We start from the raw sequence: 21,267 nt of genomic DNA, 5'->3' as shown, positions 1-21,267 counted from the left end.
ATGTAACAGTGGTATATGGGCTTGTATTATTGAGTCTGGGGGGGGGGATGCACCATAAATAACCTAGGCTGTTACAAAATCTGGTGGTATCAGGTGTGAGCTGCCTTAAGGTATCTGGATGTACAGTACTATACAATTCACCTATATTGACATTACTTACATAAATTGGGGTAATGCAGGCCTACTGCCTCCTGCCATACAGACTGTTCTGTTTGCCAGTGTGCTTGTGATGGTGTCAGTTATGCCTTGTTATGTAACAGTTACATCCCATTTGGTCAACTGAAGTCTTTACCACCTAGTGAATATGTACAGAGTGTAGATAGAGGATGCTGAACTATACACATGTGTTAATTACTGTTGATTGTTTGGTACCCTGTGGCCCAGTCTGTTTTTACTATTGTACGATTTGAAGGGCTTGGCCTGGACAGCAAAAGCTGTGAACCTTTCCAGACTACTGTATTAGTATAACTGTTTCACAGTTACATTACTCTGTTTATATGGATGTCAGTGTCTGAATAGCTATATGACATAGCATATAAATCTGTAATAGTACACAAGTAATGGTTTTCCATTTCTGCAGACCTGTGTGTGATGTTTTATCCTATGACTTCTCTGTGGGTATATGTTACAGGCAACGAGTGTCATTTGTATGGGTGGCTCATCCAGTGTCCAGTCGTTAAGGTGTTAACTATAGGCATAGTGGCTGTTCCATATTGTGTGCATCTACTACATAAGAATCTTACTGTACATATCTCTGCGTTTGTATGTGTAGTCACATGTATATCTATATATATATATATATATATATATATATATATATATATGTGTGTGTGTGTGTGTGTGTGTGTGTGTGTGTGTGTGTATCTGTATCTGCATAAATGTGTCTGTGTATATCTATCCTGGGGATGTTGATAGCTTCCACTATTTACATTTCCTATGGGAGCCACACTGTACTGAATGATTTGTTACCAATACCAGCCTGACATTATACAGGTGGGATGTAGTACTGTTAACATCTTGTGCCCATGTTGTGTCAGGTCCTGGTTATAGGATCTGCAACACTTGGTAGTGTATTGCAGGGTGGGTGTTTGGCTGTGGGGGGATAGGTATACCTGTTTGTGCAAGACATATATTGTTTGGGGCCTCTCAACCCCATTAATAGTGCATGTGGACATATATATGTTTTAGTTAATCTCCCATTGATATCTACACATGTATGTCCATATATACCTATATAGATGTATAAATATATCTGCTTACTTATATATATATAGCTATGTCCATATATACCTACATAGACATATATCTGCTTACATATATGTAGCTTGCTGTGTATATGTTGACATATAGGTGTAGACATATATATGTGCTGATGTAGCCATTTGCATGTATATATGTTATGGCTAGGCTTGTATAGGCCTAGGGCCGATAGCCTAGTACCAGCCTATGAACCTATGAACCTGTGTTCAGATACATTTATATATATGTATATATATATATATATATATATATATATATATATACATATATATATATATATATGTGTGTATATATATATATGTATATATATATATATATATATATATATATATATATATATATGTTGTAGCTGTTTAGATATTAATATATTTACACACACACATACATCTAAATGGTGGAATACATTTTCTGTACTGTTTAATGTCTGGGTTGGATGATAAGTTTGTGAAAACATCTGGATTATGTCTTTCTGGCATGGCTTAGTGGTAAATCACTTTGTCAATGGTGTGCAGGATCCTGGGTTTGAGGCTTGCAGAGGCTGTTTATTTTGTTGCTGGGTAGAGCAAGAAGTTGGATTCAAAGTGATTAAGGCACTTTAAAGCAGTTGTAAGTGGGTTTGCGTGGAGGTAAAAATTGCTAACTTCCGGTTACAGTTTCTCATACTCAGCTTCTGTATTGCTTAACCTATGTAGGCATTACTTACCCCCATGCAAACAGGCTTAAACTCGCTTACTGTTGTGTAAAAGTGCTTACTCCCACTTACCCCCATGCTAATTTTTTTAAAAGAAAAGAAAAGAGGGTTGATAGGAAAGTGGTGAAAGAGGGGCACAAAGAGGGAAAGACAGTAGGGAAACTAACTAGGAATGTGCAGGAAGGGTGTAGGGAAGGTCCATAGCTGCCCAATTCCTCTACAGCAACAGCTGTGCATATACACTGAATTTGGAGGTAGGTTTGGACACTTAACCCCCTGGGAGAGGGGTGAGGACAACAATAATAAGTTGTGATGTCAATTAGACTGGATTACTTGTCCAGAGGATACGTGCAAAATGGACAGCTATGTATGGGGCGAGATTTTTTTGTGGGAACAGATTGCCCTTTTTTTTTCTGGTGAGAGTGGGATGATGTGGAGGGGTAGTAGGTATATTTGGGGAGGTAGGTTGGGTAGGTTAACAGACAAGACAAACAAGATTCATACAGGGGCGGTATATGACACATGTGGGGGTAAACACCTTGATGGGGAGGGTGTTGGGATATTGGAAGCCCACAAGCCCCCTAGTGGTAACAGTGGGACTGAGGTCCCCATCCATGGGCAGTCACCACTGCACCTTCACAGCCCCGAAGGTGGCTGTGCCGGGGGCTGAGTCACAGAGCCAGGCTGACTTTCTAATTGCAACACGCGGCCCTTGAGCTGGCATAAAAGATCACCAAACTGCTCATTGATCGTTCAACGAACCATGACCCCATCCTGGCAACGGGTGACAGGTGAATGCCTCAGCCCACTCTGGGGGGGTGAGCCCCATCCCCTGAGGTGGTTCTACCCAAAGGTGGTGCAGGACCAATGGACAGGGAGGTCCCGGGTTGGGCCCCAGACATGCTGGTGCCCAGTGCCACGGCCAGCTGAGGTGGGACAGGCTGGTCTGCTGGGACCAGCCTTCCCAAGCATGCTATAGTGTTTTCATTTCACCATCATTTGTGGGTTAGTAATAGTCAACACATTCCAGGGTTAGGTATAACATCATGCATAGATTTTCCCATTAATCCAGACACCAGATATGGAACAGTTGCATAGCAAACAGAACACATGCATATACTGGACCACAGTGGTAATAAGAACAGCATGCAGGTACATTGATGGCACCATGCTACCAATGTTAGAATGATTCAATACAGCACATGCATGGGAACCATTAACATTTCATCAAACAATTGGACATTATCAGAAAACAGGTGTCATTACATACCGGTTTGGGTGGGTATGTTGATTATTGTTGGAGATATGGTGGTGGGGAGAGAAAGATGTCAATTCGCAGCTAGTATCTTAGCAACTAGTATATTCCTGTAGTCCACATTACTTTCCCAGTCAGTGCTGTTATCTGTACCTTACAAGTTTTACTACACTACCCTATGACCTTAGTTTGGACAGTTGTATGGCTGTCATCATCATTACACATGAACCGGTATTACCTGCAGTATACACCTCTTACCTGGTATACCTGTGGAGGGCATGTTTTTTAACACTAACTGTTTGTACACATACTCCCAGATTCCGGGTTGATGTTTTGCACTATGCTATCCATCCCTTCCTACACAGACTCTGGCCATGTGTTGACCACATGCTAGTGTGCCTGGACATATCTAGAATATTGCCCTCTTCCACCTTTAGTTACCTGACACACACATATACATGCTTTCCTACACAGTTATATTATGTAGCACAGTGTGGGTGACAGTGACCACTGATACCTTATTATTCAGAGAAATTGCAACACTCAAAATTCTCTACAATACCAGAGTGAACAGTACCAGTACAGGTTATAATGGTCTCTATTCCACAGCACAGTGTTCATATCCAATGTACCTGTGGGAGCAATGTTTGTTAGCACTACCTGACTGTTGCCACACAAAGTTCCAGATTACACATTAGTATCATGCACATACATCTCACTCTGTTACTGTATACACTCTGGTCACAGCTTGACAACATGGGAGTGTAGATAGCACATACTTGACATATTACTCTCCTAACAGTTTCACGGGTTGCTACAGTGACAGGAGTGTTCTTGAAGATGTTTGCCAATCACTTGTATTCCCTGTTTGCTGGCTAAACATCTGGGATCATCCCACAGACTTTCCAGGGGGATAGGCAGCAGATATGGGCACATATACTGGGAATTCTGGCCTCATCTGTACAGTTGTGGGGTATGAATCTGTATGCAGCCTAATTACACTCTTGGGATTCAGACCATCACTGTGTCTGCTACAACTTGAACACTGTCCATCACAGTTGTGTCTGCTATATAGATATTGATGTATATCTCCTATCTACTTTCTGTCTTATTAATCCCCTGTGCTTTTGCATTCTGACCTTGTATTACAACACTCTTATACAGATTTCTTAGACAGTTTTATGTTGTAGGACAGTGTGGGCGACAGTGATGTGTAATACCTCATTATTCAGAGCAGCTGCATACCATTCTTGTATTTCTTGTCACAGTGTTGGTACGTGACAGACCTGTGGGAAGAATGTTTATTAGCACTACCTGAATGTTCCCACACACAGTACCAGATTCCACATTATTATTATGCACATACATCCCACTCTGTTACTGTGCACACTCTGACCACAGCTTGGCAAGTTGGGGTGTAAATGGGAAATATGTGTCTTCTTAGTCACATAAGTTATTGGGGAGTTGCTAGTGTGCCAGCTTTGTTCTCATAGCTGTGTGTCAATCAGTTGTATTTCCTGTTTGCTGTCTATACATCTGGGATCATCCCACCAATTTCCCAGGGGGCCAGGTTGATAGGCAACATATATGGGCCACTTTAATAGACATTCTGGACATATCTGTACAGTTGTGGGGAATGACTCTGTATGCAGACTACTACCACTGGCCAGATTTGAACCGTGGCTGTGTGTACTAAAAAGCAACAGTTCACAGCCCAGTTGCATGTGCTATTCAGTTTCTGTTGTCTGAATTTTCCCTGTTTACTGTCTATGAGTCTCTCAGTTGTACTAAATAGCCTCTGGGGATTACACCTGTCATAGACAGGCATTCTTACACATTCAATTTATGGTGCATAATGTGGGTAACAGTGCTTAATACTACAGTCCTATTACATGATTGCATATCTACATTACCATATGATACCAGGATATACACATGCAGTCCAGCAGTTAAACCTGTTTTGTCAGGCTATTACACTTTTATTGACTTACAGACAATATGAGACTCTTACTGCCATATTCTGTAGTGCATGCAGTACTTGCCTTGAACAATACAGGTTTTATACTAACAATTAATTTACTACTACTTTTATTTTTATTTCCTATGACAGTAAATGCATGAGTATTACTGACCTGCCTCATGTCGCAACCTCACCAGGTGATTGATGTGGGCCTCCTGGTTCGTGTCCCGCTCCGTTGCAGCTGTGGATGACATAAGAGGAATATTTAGCCATATCTGTCCATGATATACCTGAACTGGCAATTATTAACATATACTGGGGTGATACACACATCTGGAACATCCCCTGATGCTCTAGCCTCTTGGAGCCACTTCTCCAAGAGGTCCCACTTACGCCGCTTCAGGTCGGCATAGTGGTGCCTGACCTGCTCACCAGTTTGGGGTATGCCAGTGGAACTGGTGAGGTCATGGGCAAGAAGGTCCCAGGCCTCCACCTTGTATTGGGATCCCTGGTACTGGCCCTGCAGCAGTCTCTGAGCATGGTCTTTAACTAGGAGTCCTGCCATGACCTTGGACTCCTGGATGCACCAGCGCTGCGCCCGGAAGCGCACACCTTCTCCCCTTACTGCCATAGTGCCTGCAAGGGGAAGCTACAACCAGTTATGAGATCCGTATTCCTGCCTCTTGGGTTTAAGGAGGGCCAATTTCCCGCACTTTTCCATGATTGGCTGGTTTTGAAAAGGCTAAGCTATGGGCAAACCTGCTTACCTAGGGTTGGCATTGTTTAAAGGGTTATACCACTGGGCACATTGAGTTAGCTGGTCTACACATTACTTACACCTCCTAAGCTGGCCTGTGCAATGCTTAGCATTGCTTACATTAGAATTTGCATTATATTTCCTTTTGGGCATTGATTTCTTATTCATTGCATCTTATATATCTGCCAGGTATCCATGATTAATGTGTACGTACACTCAATGGGGTCCTTATGTTTTATTGGGGACTTCAGCACTCTATTACAATTACACCCCACTTCTGAGCTTACTGCTGTACTCCAGTTCATATATTTATGTTATGTAGTGGGTTATGGAGAATATAACTGTATACTGATTCCTTTCAAAAATTCAGTTTGGTTTTGCTATGGTGAGGAATTGTTTGCTGATACCTCATTCTTCTGTACTTTTGTGATGGCTTGCTGGTTAACTGGGTGACTATGGGGTACTGGGTTCGAGACCTGCATGGTTGTTTATTTCTTTGATGGTCACAACAAGGGCCGTTGGATACAGAGTGATTAAGGCACTTTTGAGCAGTTGTAAGCGGGTTTGCGTGAGGGTAAGCACTGCTACCCTGCCATTGCATCTGCTTACAGGGAGTTAGCTTTAGAATTGCTTAGCCAGTGCAGTCATTGATTACGCCCGCTAGCTAGTGCTTAAATATGCTTATTTGTGCTTAAACCTGCTTACTAGTGCCTTATTCATTATAACACTGACGCCTCACATGTGCATTTACTGCAGTACTCCAGTTCATAAAAATGTGTTATTGAGTGGGTTATGCAACATAAATATTACTCATAACGTGCTTTGCCTTGGAAAATGGAATCTGCTGCAGTTGGACTTGAACTGGGAATGCTTGCTCGTACGGCAAATGGTCTGCCCACTACACTATTGCTGTGCTGCTCATTTCCATATATGTTCCTTCTTATCCTCTTCAGCCATTTAAGCTACATTAACCATAGCTAAGCAGTGGTCACACCCGTGCACCCACGGTTAGCTTTAATCGGACTTTAAAAAAAATAAAAGGGTTTCTTCATTTTATTTATATGTACTGTTGTACACATGGGGGACTGTTGGTGGGGGTATGCTGACACCTATGAGTGGTCTCATTCATTTCTTACCCCTTTCTGCTGTTCTTCATTGTAGGGGGCGTGTATATTCTGAGGGCTCTGCTCAAAGACACGCACCCTGCACTCTTACACGCTCTATGTAAGATTAGGGGCTCAGGTAGCGCACCTCATTATTATGCACGGTGGGCTTCCATCCTGCTCCTAAACGGTCGCTTCCATGCAGGACTGAGCTAGTCCTACTCGGAAAATTAGTAAATGTGGTGGGGGGGGGATGAAATAAAAAAACTGGAAACCCATCACAATAGATAACACAAATTATAATTTCTTATGAGAATAATACGGAGGAGAATGGAAGGAAGAATGAGGGATATTATGGAAGAAAGTACATATATGGTGTAAAAGGAAGGGATGTCAACTGGTTTTGAGGGAAACTGTGGATGAATATAAGTAAAAGGAAGGATGTGAAACTTAGGTGATTTTAGCTAGGCATTCTATACAGTAAGACGTGATGCTTTGTGGTATGTTATAGAGAAGTGTAGAATAGATAACAGAATTAGGAGAGTGTGCATATCAGCATATCAATATAATAAAGTAGGTATGTTAGTAAATCTGTGACTGATTAAAGAAATATGCCTGAAGTGTGGTATAAGAAAAGGATGTCCCGCGAGTGGAATATTATATACATTGATAATGAATGCAATAATGAGCAAAGTAGCTTATAGGATGAAAGATGTAAAAAGAGGTGGAGACATATGCAAATGATATAGTTGTAGTTGCAAAGAACAAAAAATTGATGAGGGAAGTGCTGGGGTTCTGACTGAATGATTAAAGGAAACAGGAATGGTCTTAAATAAAGATTAAAGTAAGGATTTGGGTGATGTGTTGAAAAGTGTGTGTGTGTGTGTGTGTGTGTGTGTGTGTGTGTATGATTATTTTTCATTGAATGTGTCTTTGTTAGGGATAAAATTTAGGAAAAATTATGTTGTTATGATGCAATAGGAGGGTGTGAAAAAAGTAATGAAAAAACATGTCTTCTCCGGAGGATGTATAGATTAACATTTAGTAAAAAAAGTATTACCTGGTGAATTGTGAATTTCAGGGAAAACAGCATATATGTCAAATATTTATATGGACCCAGAAAAATATGAAAAAGAAATTGTGCATTTGGTATTTTCTTTTATATGGGTTTCAGGAGTAAACCCAGTAAAATAGGTGTGTTATTTATGAGGTATGATTAAGGGGAATTGGGGTTAAATCCAGTTGTTTATTCTGTTTATTTAAACTTGTATAGACTATTAATAAAGTATGTAAATGAACAGAATGAGAAATTAATAGCGAGGTTGTTTAAATATAAGGACAAAACATTCTTGGAGATGATGGCAATAAGAAAAATAGAAAAAGAATATGTAAATGAAGAAATTAAAAATTATTAAAAAAAATAATAACATGGAAAATAAAAACTGATGATATATTAAGAAGGCTAGAAGGTTAGAAGTATGTGATATAACAATGTGATGAAACAATATTATTAGGTAAATCCATTGGACAATTTACCAGAGGAATGATTAAAGCCATTAAAGTAAGGAAAAAGTGGTATACCAATATATTAGAGTGTCAGGATTTGTTATGGAGACTGGTAATAAATAAATGACCAGTAAAACAGAATATGCTATACAAAAAAAATAAATAAATAAAAGAGAGTACTTATTTTATGGGAAGAACTAGACAACAGTGTATGTTTTTTTGAAATACAACAGAGTCATGAAGCAATGGGAAAAGTTGTGTGAAGAAAACTTTTGTTGGGAATATTAATGACATAAACAATATAGATAAGGTTATGATTATATGTAGATATTATAAGTAAAGAAGAAAGAATATGTGAGAAATCTAGATAAGAATTTATTTTGCATAATATGAGTTATTTGGAATGAAAGACTGAATTAAATTTTATTTAATGGGAGATGGATTTTGGCAGCTATATTGTGAAAAATTAGACTATGGTTATGGAAGAAGAAGAAGTGGGGTCAGTTATGGAAGAATAACAATAACGGTGTTATAAGAAAAATGATAAATAGTAAAAAAATACAATAAAATGGGTATACATGTGCCTGTAATTATATACATTTTGTAAATATGTAAATCATGTTTTTTTATGTTGTGTTAAATAAACAACCACTACTCTTTTCAGTAGGTGCTGTCAGATTTTTTCATCCACCTAAGCTACCATCATACCTCTCAACCTCTTACTGCAAGAAATCTGGACAAAGTTCGACAAAATGGGGGACAAAGGTCTAAAAATAGGGACATATTTTAAATATTGCTCTTATAAACTTAGAACGTTGTTAGAGTGACATTTATGTTTCAACAAACATTTTCTGAAGGATCTGAAGTCTGAAACTCAGATGTAATGTATGTCATTATTTAGTGACTTCATTCTTCAGATTATCCCAGTAATTTGCCAGAACACAAATTTTATAAGGAACAGGCCAAAAATATGAGCCAAAAATCTGCACATTCTGTGAAAATCTGTACAGTTGAGAGGTATACCACTGAGTCAAGCAGATGGTGCCACAGTTTCACTTCTTATCCAAAGGACATCACAGTCAAGACTGCATCATTCTCCTTAAACTGTACTGCAGTGGCTGTAATTGACCTACCTGAATTTCTGCACCAAAGGCAAGTGTTCTACCTGTTGCTCCACTGACATGTTTTTTTTGCTTCCTGGGGTCCTCAACTTGATCATTAGCTGTTAGGAAACCACTCCTTTATCTACTTACCTCCCCCTCCTGATGCTACTCTCCCAGAAGTGGCTGCCTTGATGGGGAACGGGCAGTAGCAATATTTCATTGGCAGAATGGGAAGGGGAAGTGGATAGAAGCTTCTGGAAGACATAAAGGGCTTAGATTTCCAGCAGTGACATGTATAGTACTTCCTCTAAGGATTTATTTATGTCAGCCTCTACCTCCTTTGATGTCCTCAGCTGAAATCAATGTTGTGTGCAATGGTACAGCAAGGGGACTTATCCTTACCCACATGGTGACATGTCTCTCAAATTGCTTTGTCCCCAGTGTGCATCTGAAATGATTGCATATCTCTACTATTACCACCAGAGCTTCCATTATTCAACATTGTGTTGCCAGCATGTCCCTGCACCCTAACGCAGTCTGAACCTCATGATTTCTCTACCCCACTCACCAGCTCTAAAAGGACTTAGGTTAACAAGGTCATAGTGGGGTTCCTATTAAATTAGTAAATGCTTAAAATAGAGAATGCTGTTTAATCGACCCTCTTTACTTGAAATGGTGAAATCCCAAAAGCACGTAACAGCGATTTGTTTCCTAGGGAAAAAATCACTGGGCTGTTTTTGGGACTTTGTCATTTCCTCCACTGTGGTGCAGTCTCGGAGTTGGTATATTTAAGTAGGGGGCAGTGAGGGGCACAGCCTGCTACATTGGGGGGGGTGAGGCAAAGCCACCCACTTTATTTTGTGTTTGTACTTTTTTTTTTGTACAGAGCTGTTCTCTGTGTTTGGCATTTTGGTGTTTTGACATATTAGGGTCGATTATACACCGTTCGCTATGTTAAGCATTTGCTGATATAATATAGACCCTCATAGTGAGGGTCTTGTCTTTTTATGCTTTGGGAGCCAGCTAATTCATTACATTGTCTTGACTAAGTGGGCTTTGATGTAAGTAGCATCATAAAACTGTACTTTTGTGACTGATCCTGAAGAATTATCTCTTTTTGTCTTTCTCTGTGTAACTCATTTTCTGATGTGAGGTCACCCCTGGTCCCAACTGGAGGTGTTATTCACTCACATTGGACATTTTCTTGCTTTTTAATGCCAAAAAGTGTTTTTCTTTCTCTCTGTACCTCTTAATTTCTCCTAATTATTTTCATCCATGCTATGCATTATTTCCCTGCTGCCTTTATCCTTCACTACCTACATGGCTGATTTTCAGTATACTTTAATATTCTAGTAACCTTGTTCCACCATGTTCTCGATGTTATATTTAGAAACTTTACACACTAGCTGCCTGCTCTTTCAAATAGCATACTTATAGTCATTTTCACTGGCTCAATGTCACTACCCTCTTTCTGTCAGACTAACTGCCTTCAGCTGGAGTCACTAGTTTTCTTTAGCTTTTGTTACCCATCCATGACTCACCCTTTTCATAACTTACTTCCTGCATATTCCCACCCCCAGTCCTACTGAATAGTTTCATCATGCAGATTTTCACAGCGATGACTATATTCTAACACTGCCAAGTGTAGCATTGCTAGTCACAAACCACCACCCCAAATAATGTTTATCTGATTTGTAGCTTTACATCTCACTCATGTATTGAGGTTGAATATGTTTGGTCATTCTAGTGGCAAAGCTTGCCAGAATGTTTATTTCTGCCTGTTTTATACAGTATGCTGCCTCAGCTTGGTGAATTGACTACTAATGTCTTACAGCCTGGTCAGAGATGCTATTAATCATTTTGTATGTGCTCTCCTCTGACTGTATGATATGTTAAGAAGATTTAACAGCTGGTTTGATTACCACCAGGGGCGGCTCGTACTATTGGACTGCAGGACTGCAGGCCCCTGCCCCAGCTGTAAAAAACAGAAAACTAGCTGCAGTTCTGCGCATGTGTGCTTTCCTATCCGGACTGCTGTCTAACCAGTCCAGATAAGAAAAGAATGGCTCAGTGTAGATGCCCCAGAAGTATATGCGGTTACAAACTGTGTAGACTGCAAGGAGAATGTCTGCAGTCTACATAGCAACTGGTTGGCTCCTGACACTCCCCAGCTCACATTTGACACACTATGATTGGCTCCCAGCATGCACACATTCTTGAACTGCTGCTGCAAGAGAGTAATGGCGGCTCGGATTTTATTTTTGTGCAAGAATGGCAGCTCAGACTTTTTTTTTTGTCAGAGCTGCTCTGCTAGGGAACTGGCAGCTCAACTGACTCAGGACTTGTCAGAAAGCTCTACAACCATGTGTTTGGTAGCTTGCAACATTAGGGAACTGGTGTGTGTGTAACCATGTGTTTGGAAGCCTGCAACGGTAGGGAACTGGTGTGTCTGTGTAACCATGTGTTCAGAAGCTTGCAACAGTAGGGAACTGGTGTGTGTGTGACCATGTGTTTGGAAGCTTGCAATAGTAGGGAACTGGTGTGTGTGTGTAACCATGTGCTCAGAAGCTTGCAACAGTAGGGAACTGGTGTGTGTATGTAACCGTGTGTTTGGAAGCTTGCAACAGTAGGGAACTGGTGTGTGTGTAACCATGTGTTTGGAAGCTTGCAACAGTAGGGAACTGGTGTGTGTGTAACCATGTGTTCGGAAGCTTGCAACAGTACGGAACTGGTGTGTGTGTGTAACCATGTGTTCGGAAGCTTTCAACAGTAGGGAACTGGTGTGTGTGTAACCGTGTGTTTGGAAGCTTGCAACTATAGGGAACTGGTGTGTGTGTGTGTGTGTGTGTGTGTGTGTGTGTGTGTGTGTGTGTGTGTGTGTTTGTTTGTGAAATTCCCCAATTGGATATTCCTGGTGGCTAGAGTTATTCAGGCTCAAACCCGCCACCACTGCAAATTATTGCCTCATATGTTTGTGGTTTTCTGGATTTCTAATGACAGGCATTTGAATTTCAGACTTCATATTCTTCAGAAAATACACAGTAACACTACACAACCTTTTATTCTAGCAATTTTTTAAGTTTATAAAATCAATATTTGCAAATTGTCCCTATTTTTGGAGCAGTATTCCCCCATTATTGGCTTTGCCCAGGTTTTTTGTGCTAAGAGGTTGAGAGCAATGGTGAGAACTGAGAACTGAATTTACTGAATAAGTTTGAGGGCTGTATTCCCCTATTATTGGCTTTGTCCAGGTGTTTTGTGCGAAGAGGTTGAGAGCTATGGTGAGAACTGAATTCACTAAATGACAGCCATTTAAGTTTCAGTCTTCATGTTGTCCATGAAATGGCTTGTATGGCATAGTGTTATGCTATTTTGACTGTAGTGTATAGGGTCCTGGGTACAATACTTGGCAGTGAAATGCATGGTGGTAACATAATGTTTTATTCTAGCAACTTTCCAAGATTATACAAGCAATGTTTAAAATGTGCCTCTGGTTTTGGGGCTTTTGTCCCCCCCCAATAAATTTTGGCTTTTTCCAGATTTCTTGTGTTGCAAAGTTGAGAGATACAGTTGAGTGTCGAGTGGATTTTACAAGGAGCTGAGAGCATGAAGAGAAGTTTAGTGCTGCTTATGTTGAGCTGTCTTGCATTGTTAATAGCACAACAGGTAGTGTGCTTTCTTTCAATGAAGAAGGCTTTGAGTTCTACTCCCACAGTATGTTGATGCATTGCTGATACTGACTGCAGTCCTGAGAATGTTCTCTTTGGCAGAGATACCTAGTAACTATGAACCTGTTATCAGTTTTCCATTCATTCCCTATTGCAATATTACTAGCTTATCATTTTTTTAATGTGACATAGGCAATTTATTCATCAAGGGCAACAGGCACTTTATTTGTAGATGAAATATAAAGTTGTTTGCTAGCAGCAACCTCTTCATTAGTTACAGATCTCTTTAATTTGAAATTATTTAGGTAACTTTTACTTCTGCAGAGATTGTGCGTATTTACTGATACTGGTGGATTGTAAAAGTTTGAGTAGACGTTTATGATGGAAATGTTCTAAATTGGGCTGTTTTGTCATTATTGGTGCATGCATTTTATTTCATTGTTTACTGGAAAAATGTTCAAAACAAATTTAAAACACCCTGTAACAACTGTACTGCATTATACAAGGAATATAATTTAATACAAATCAGGGAGGTGTTTACTGATTATCTGATCAGCTGTGGTATGACCCCATCCCAGTTCTTAGTTGGATGTGTTCAATTAGGAACCAGTTAAATCAACTGTCTACAAGCACAAACACTTTTTTGTTGTTGAATATTTTCACTGAGTCTAAATGCTACTGAAAGTGATGAAGCCGGATTGAAGCAATCACTTCTCTTAGATCCTCATTTTTTTTTGGGGGGGTGGGTATTTATTGTCTACACCTAGGGAGCTAAGTCTGTTGTGTAGGATTTCAGCTGCACAATTCTCCTGGCTGAACTATACCTCTCAATTGTCCAGATTTCTGCAGAATGAATAGATTTTTGCTTCTTATTTTTGGTTTGTTCCTCATAAAATTTGTGGTTTTCTGGCAAATCACTTAGGATTGAAGTTGCTTAATAATGACAGACATTGAATTTCAGACTCCATACCCTTCAGAAAAATGCTTGCTAAAGAAAGACCTGTTATTCAGTCAACTGTCTAAGTTTATACAAGAACAACTTTTAGTACTGTTTGTTTGTTCCCCCAATATATTTGGCCATGCCCAGATTTCCTGTGTTAAGAGGTTGAGAGGTATGTGCAAATAAATTGCTTTATAGAATTAAGTATATCCAAACCTCTCATCTGTCTCCAATTTTGGCTCAAAATGTTGCTCTCCCCTAATGATCCCTCTGCAAAATGGCAATTTTGGAAGAAACATGGAGGGTTTACAATTAATAAATAATTGTAATGATCAGAGTTACAGATTACTTTTATTTTAGAAATACATGTAGATTCTCTTATTTTGTCAGCTGCTCAACTTAACAGTACTAATATTAAAAAAATGTCCCTTTTTTGACAGGTTCCCAGCTGTATTGTGTGGCTATTTTATATTTTTGCATCACATTTTAGGTCCATTTTTCATAAAATTGTGGTTTTCTGGCAAATTAGTGGCAAATCATTAAAGATTGAAGTTAGAAAATAATGACAGACATTTGAGTTTCAGATTTCATACCCTTCAGAAAATTCACACTAATGCAAGACCTACTATTCTATTATCTTTCTAAGTTTATAAGAGCAATATTTAAAAATTGTCTATATTTTTGGGCCTTTGTCCCACTTCTATTTATGGCTTTTTCCAAATTTCTTGCTCTGAGTTTGAGAGGTATGACAAATATGTCAGGGCCATCACTGTCAGCTGGAGACATTTCAAACTGTGACATACTTGTACCCCGCTCCCCCATGTAGTGACTCTGGATGTGTCCAAGCAAGGCAAGGAGCAGTTATGCAGTGTAAGTGTGCAGACAGAGTATCCCCCCATCCAAGGTAGACACAAGTACCACAGTGGCTTTTCATCTATCCTTGATTTTGCAGAATGTTCTGGCTTTCTGTTATATTTTTATACTGTTGATTTATGCTTCTTATTATTCAGAAAATGCATGTTGTTGCAGTGCATATTGCTCTGTGTTTAAGTAACAATGCTTTAATGACCATCAGGTAAGCTTGTCTGGGATTGTAAGATGCAAGTAAGCTTTAATAAGCATACTGTTAAAGAATTATCAACACTGAAAGCCTTTTTGTTGTTGCCATGCAGAGAATATTTACATAGTTAGATAATGTATAAGCCTTAGGTATTGAAATGCATGAGACAGTATCTGTAATAAAGGACAGGATTATAATATTTTCAGAGTCTTGTTACATTTGTTGGAGACTTGCAGTCATTTTTGGAGCTTTACCTGTAAACTAAACAGAATGCCAGTCTATCATGTGTGGTCCATAACCTGTGCAGTAATACTTTAAGCAATTTATCTTGAGCTTGTTTCTTGTTTGCTGTTTATTTTTTTAATTTTATCATGTTTTCCATGATACAAGTAGATAGTTGTTGTCAGGCAGCACTGCAGCAGGTCTTTTTTGGATAAAAAACATTTTTCCAAGTGGGGAAATTGGTATCACAGAGATTGCTACTTTCAGCATGTTACCTGGTACTTTTATAAAGCTGAATATAAATTATAATTAGAACTACAGTGCAAGGAGAAGTGGTTTGAGTTGAGTGCTGCTTGTTTTTTTATACTTTATTTCAACTGGCATTCCAGTAATGTATTTAAAAAGTAATTACATTTTTTATGCCTCACAACCTTTTTGTTTCCATCTAGATATTAAGTAAGCTGTCATGTAGCCAATGCATTGAAATATTTTTTTTTCTTCTCCACTTCATTTTGTCTTGATAGGACTCTCATAATGACTGTTTGGCACCCAGGGCAGCATATTTAAAGTCCCAGTTTTGTGGTTTTGAGGTTAGCACTGCCCCTTTCTGGTTGGCCACAACCCTTCCCATTGGCCCCACCCATTCAGCTGTCTCCTGCACCCCCCCACTTTGATATGAAGTCACCATCCGCCATTGATTACCACATCTAGTGTATTCAACCATGGTTCTCTGTGATCATAGCATAGTCCATCCATAACGATATCCATATTCCATCCATAACGATATCCATATTCCATCCATAACGATATCCATATTCCATCCATAACGATATCCATATTCCATCCATAACAATATCTTTCTCTCTGCACTGCTGCCATGCATGAACACTGCCTTTTTTTCCCCATACTACCTTATGCTACTTTCACTACAGTGCATCTACATACATCTGCCGTGTTTGTTGCTACCTTTTGCCCTTTCTGTGTATGGAACTCGTCATCTTTTTGCTCAGATTTTTCCATTTCTTTCCCTGTTACAAAAGCAGTTTGCCTACAACAACTCCCACATAGATCTGCAGCAGACCTGTGGTGCCTGCTGATACAATGTCTAGTGCTTTTCTTTTACAAAGTTAAGTAGATTTTTCAGTGGACCAGCAGTGTTTTTAGCTGAACATGTAATTGCTAGTCTTATTCAAAAGTTGTGGGATGAATTTAAGTGGCTATCTTGTCTGTATTTTTTCTCTCTGCAGTCACCTTCTGTGTTTCCTAAATAGCATATAGCCTGCTTGTTTTAAAAACAGCACATGCAGCACTGCAGTTTATTTACATTCCTGTGACAGTAAGTGTGTACCTAGAATGTAACTCCAGTTCTCTAAGCAGTAAGCTTTTCTCTTTATTTTTCCTTTTTAAACTGCTTTATTCATTCAGAAACGGTAACAAAACATAAGCACAGAGTCACATTTGTTGCTAATTCTATCTAAGGCCCCACTGTTAAGGAAACCTTTTCAACCCCATTTGGTATGGCAGACCCCAGATGCTTTACTACAGTGTTGATAGCTGTTGCAGTTGGGTGGTTGGCTTAATAGTTAAGCTGATTTCATTCCAAGCAGAAGGGGCAGGGTTCAACTCTTGCTTGGGGTAATTGGCTGGGCTTAAAATGGCCCAGAAGGGCAGTTAGCCTAATACTACTCTCTGAATCACTGACTTTGTTTATAAGTTGCTTAACAGAATTATCTCCTCAGTACTGTAGACGTGTGATGGTCTGTACACTGCAATATTGTGTTCCCCTACAAACATATATACACACACAAATGACATATATTAGCTGTTGTAAGCTGAATCTAAGATAAGAACAAATAAAAATTAAGTAAATTATATTTTCTTTGGAAGGGATGCTTATTATTGTTCCTCCTCCTGTAAATTAGTTGCTGGCAGACTATTTTAGATTTGTTAAGAGACATGAAATTAGCATAAGAAAATAATGCGTATGGTATGGAAGTTGTCCGATTTGCACACATGTCTGCAAATATTATGCTAATCACATGTTTATGCACTGTCTTGTACATTCTTGCTACTGTTTACTGCTCTTCTTAACACACTGTACTTTTCTTAGTATATTCTATTTCCTGAGTAGATGTACAGCTCATCAGTGTCTTGTACCTGATAAACAGTCAAATCATTGGTCCTTGCGGCTTGCTTTACTAACACTACATTCATAAACTACTATCAGGACATGAAAAATTGAGATGTGATGTGGTAGGTAAAATTCTTCTAGTTTAGAAGACACTTTCTGGGCACCAAACCTAAGTAGGCTGACAATCTGTGAATTTTAGTTAAAGTAGTTTGTGCAGCTGTTCATGTCCCAGTGTATGTATGACCAAATTGCGACATTTTTGGTCTCATTGCAATCTAGTCATTGTCCAGAAGGTGGCAGACCGCTGCTACCTCTGTAGGCTTCTTTCGCTTGTTCCCCTTCAGTCCTTCCACAGGCTGGACTGGTGTGTCTGAAGTCTGAATGAATTTCCTTTCCCTTTCATCGCCCTCTGATGGCCAGCTGCTCCTGTCAGCACCTTCTTACAGCGTGTAATTCATCCTGCTGTGCTGACAGCTGAGGCCTTGGGGGGGCTGCTATGGATGGAGAGAGAGCCCTCGGCTGGGCCCTGAGAGGGGAGTAAGGCTAATCTAGAAGGGAATGGCCTCTAGCAGCTGGGGTCCTGGAATAAAATGCAATATGAGGGGTTCCCAAATGGCTGTTTAAATAAAAATTGTCTTCAGTTTGGCAGTCTTCCTCAGTGAAGTAGCAATGGTTTTAAAGATGCAAGTAAATGACTAGATGACAGCAAACAGTAAGTGAATATAAGCTTGCCACTTTTTCTTCAGTACTGCTTCTTTTATTTGGAAGCAAGAGAATGTCTTGTCTTTCAACCAGGCAGATGGTGTTGAATCAGCCACCGACAAGGATCTCTCTAAGCCATAGCATCATGTTCAGGCTCACTTTTATTATTGTTAATAGTAGCACTGGTGGCAGTAGTAAGTACCCTCTCACTGTGTTTGCCATTTTTATTGTACAAGTTTTATTCTGAATTGAAATAATTCACATAAAGTTGTTCTTTACTCATCTCTCCTAACTGCATGAAATGTCAAGAGTAATTTCACTGGGTAAACATTTAGTTATGAGTAAACCTTTGACTAATCTAAAACTGTTTGCCTGCAGCACAAAAGTCCCTGTCTTGGCTGTCAAAATATCTTTGTCCTACTTTTTAAATAGATCCTAAATCTTTGTATCCATGTAAAACTGGTGTTTTTGCTTTTAAATATAGTGTAGGAAAATGAAAAGTATTACTAGACATTAATATTTTCCTTCAGGACAAGTTTCAGACTTCTAGAAACAACATCCATTTTTGTGAAAAGTATTAATGCCTTAATTTATTTAGCCTTGTTTTTTTTTTAGCTGCAATGTTTTTTAATAAGTAGTTAGTATGCAAATGTGTATATGTTGTTTTGCTTACATTAATCACATGAACAACATGAACATGGGGATGTGGTACTGCCTTCCTCTTATCAGATACAAGCGTACATGTGGTGATCCTCCTTACACATATGGAGCTATATGTGTTGCCTCCTTCCCCTTTCACACAAAGAGGTAGATACACATCCATTAAGTCCTCTTCCCCTTACACATACACCAGTGTCCATATTGTGATCCCTCCCAGTACACATACACAGATGTGCTTGCCCTGCCTCCTCCTCTCAGACATAAACAGATGTACATGTGCTGATCCTTCCCTTTACATGTACTTAGGTGTGCATGCACTACATCCTCATCTTATACATACATAGGTATGCATGCACTGCCGCCTCTCCCTTACGGATACACAGGTGTACATGTACTATTTCTCCCATTACATATTCACAGGTGTGCATGCACTACCTCCACTCCTTACAGATACACAGGTGTGCATGTACTTCTTTTCCCCTTACACACAGTAGACACAGGTGTACATGTACTAGTTCTCCCTGTACACATTCACAAGTGTGCATGCACTACCTCCTCTCCTTACAGATACACAGGTGTACATGTACTGTTTCTCCCTGTACATATTCACAGGTGTGCATGCACTGCCTCATTTCCTTATAGATACACAGGTGTACATGTACTTCTTTTGCCCTTACATATTCACGGATGTGCATCCACTTCCTTATGCATACCTAGGTGTGCATACACTGCCTCATTTCATTACAGATACACAGGTGTACATATACTACATCTCTCCTTACACATTCACAGGTGTGCATGTACTTCCTTATACATATCTAGGTGTGCATGCACTGACTCATCTCCTTACAGATACACAGGTGTATATGTATTACTTCTCCCTTTACATATTCACAGGTGTGCATGCACTACCTTATACATATCTAGGTGTGCATACACTGCCACATCTCCTTACAGATACACAGGTGTACATGTATTTCTTCTCCCATTACATAATCACAGGTGTGCATGCATTGTCTCCTCTCCTTACAGATATACATGTGTACATATACTTCTTCTACCCTAACACATTCACAGGTGTGCATGCACTTCCTTATACATATCTAGGTGTACATGTACTGCCTCATCTCCTTACAGATACACAGTCAGGTGTACATGTACTTCTTCCCCCCTTACATATTGACAGGTGTGCATATACTACCTTATACATATCTAGGTGAGCATGTACTGCCTCATCTCCTTACAGATACACAGGTGTACATATACTACTTCTCCCCTAACATATTCACAGGTGTGCATGCACTGCCTCATCTCCTTACAGATACACAGGTGTAAATGTACTTCTTCTCCATAACATATTCACAGGTGTGCATACACTGCCTCCTCTCCTTACAGATATTCAGGTGTAAATGTACTTCTTCTCCCTAACATATTCACAGGTGTGCATGCACTGCCTCATCTCCTTACAGATACACAAGTGTATATGTACTTCTACATGTACACAAGTGCACATGCACTGCCTCCTCTCTTCATACATACACAAATGCATATGTGCTGGCTCCTTTTCCTTACAAATATACAGGTGTGTATGTCTGCTCTCCTCCCCTTGCACAGACATAGGTGTGTGTATACTGAGCCTTTCCTTTACACATACATAGGTGCACATACACTGCTTCTTATACATCATGTACAGGTGTGCATGCCTTCTGTACCCCCATATATACATTGCTGCACATATTCTGCCTCTTACCCTACACATGCAAATGTACACGTGCTGTCTTCTACCTCTTAAACCTTCTGACATGTGCACACAACTTCTCCACCCATTAGACATACACAAGTGAGCATGCACTGTCGCCTTCCCTTTACACATAAACAGTTGTGCGTGCACTGCCTCCTCCATTTACATGTTACGAATGTGTGCATGCACTTCTTCACCCCTTACACATACACAGGTGCACATGAACTACATCCTTGCCTTTGCACATGCAGAGGTGCGCATTCAATGCCTCCTCCCCTTACACATACACAGATACACATGCACTGCCTCCTCCTTGCATAGTGAAAGGGGCACATGCACTTCTTCTACCCTTACACATATGCATGTGTGTGCATGCACTTCTTCTTCCCTTACATATGCACAGGTGTGTGTGTGTGTGTGCATTGCTTCCTACCCCTTACACATACACAGGTATACATTACCAAGATGTACATGTACTACTTCCACTTCTTGCAGATACACAGGTGTA

Source organism: Protopterus annectens, chromosome 12.part0 (genome assembly GCF_019279795.1).
Source record: "Protopterus annectens isolate FY-2018-M chromosome 12.part0, PAN1.0, whole genome shotgun sequence".
NCBI lineage: Eukaryota > Metazoa > Chordata > Ceratodontiformes > Protopteridae > Protopterus > Protopterus annectens.
The sequence above is the reverse complement of the archived record's forward strand: the minus strand, read 5'-3'. Positions refer to the sequence as shown.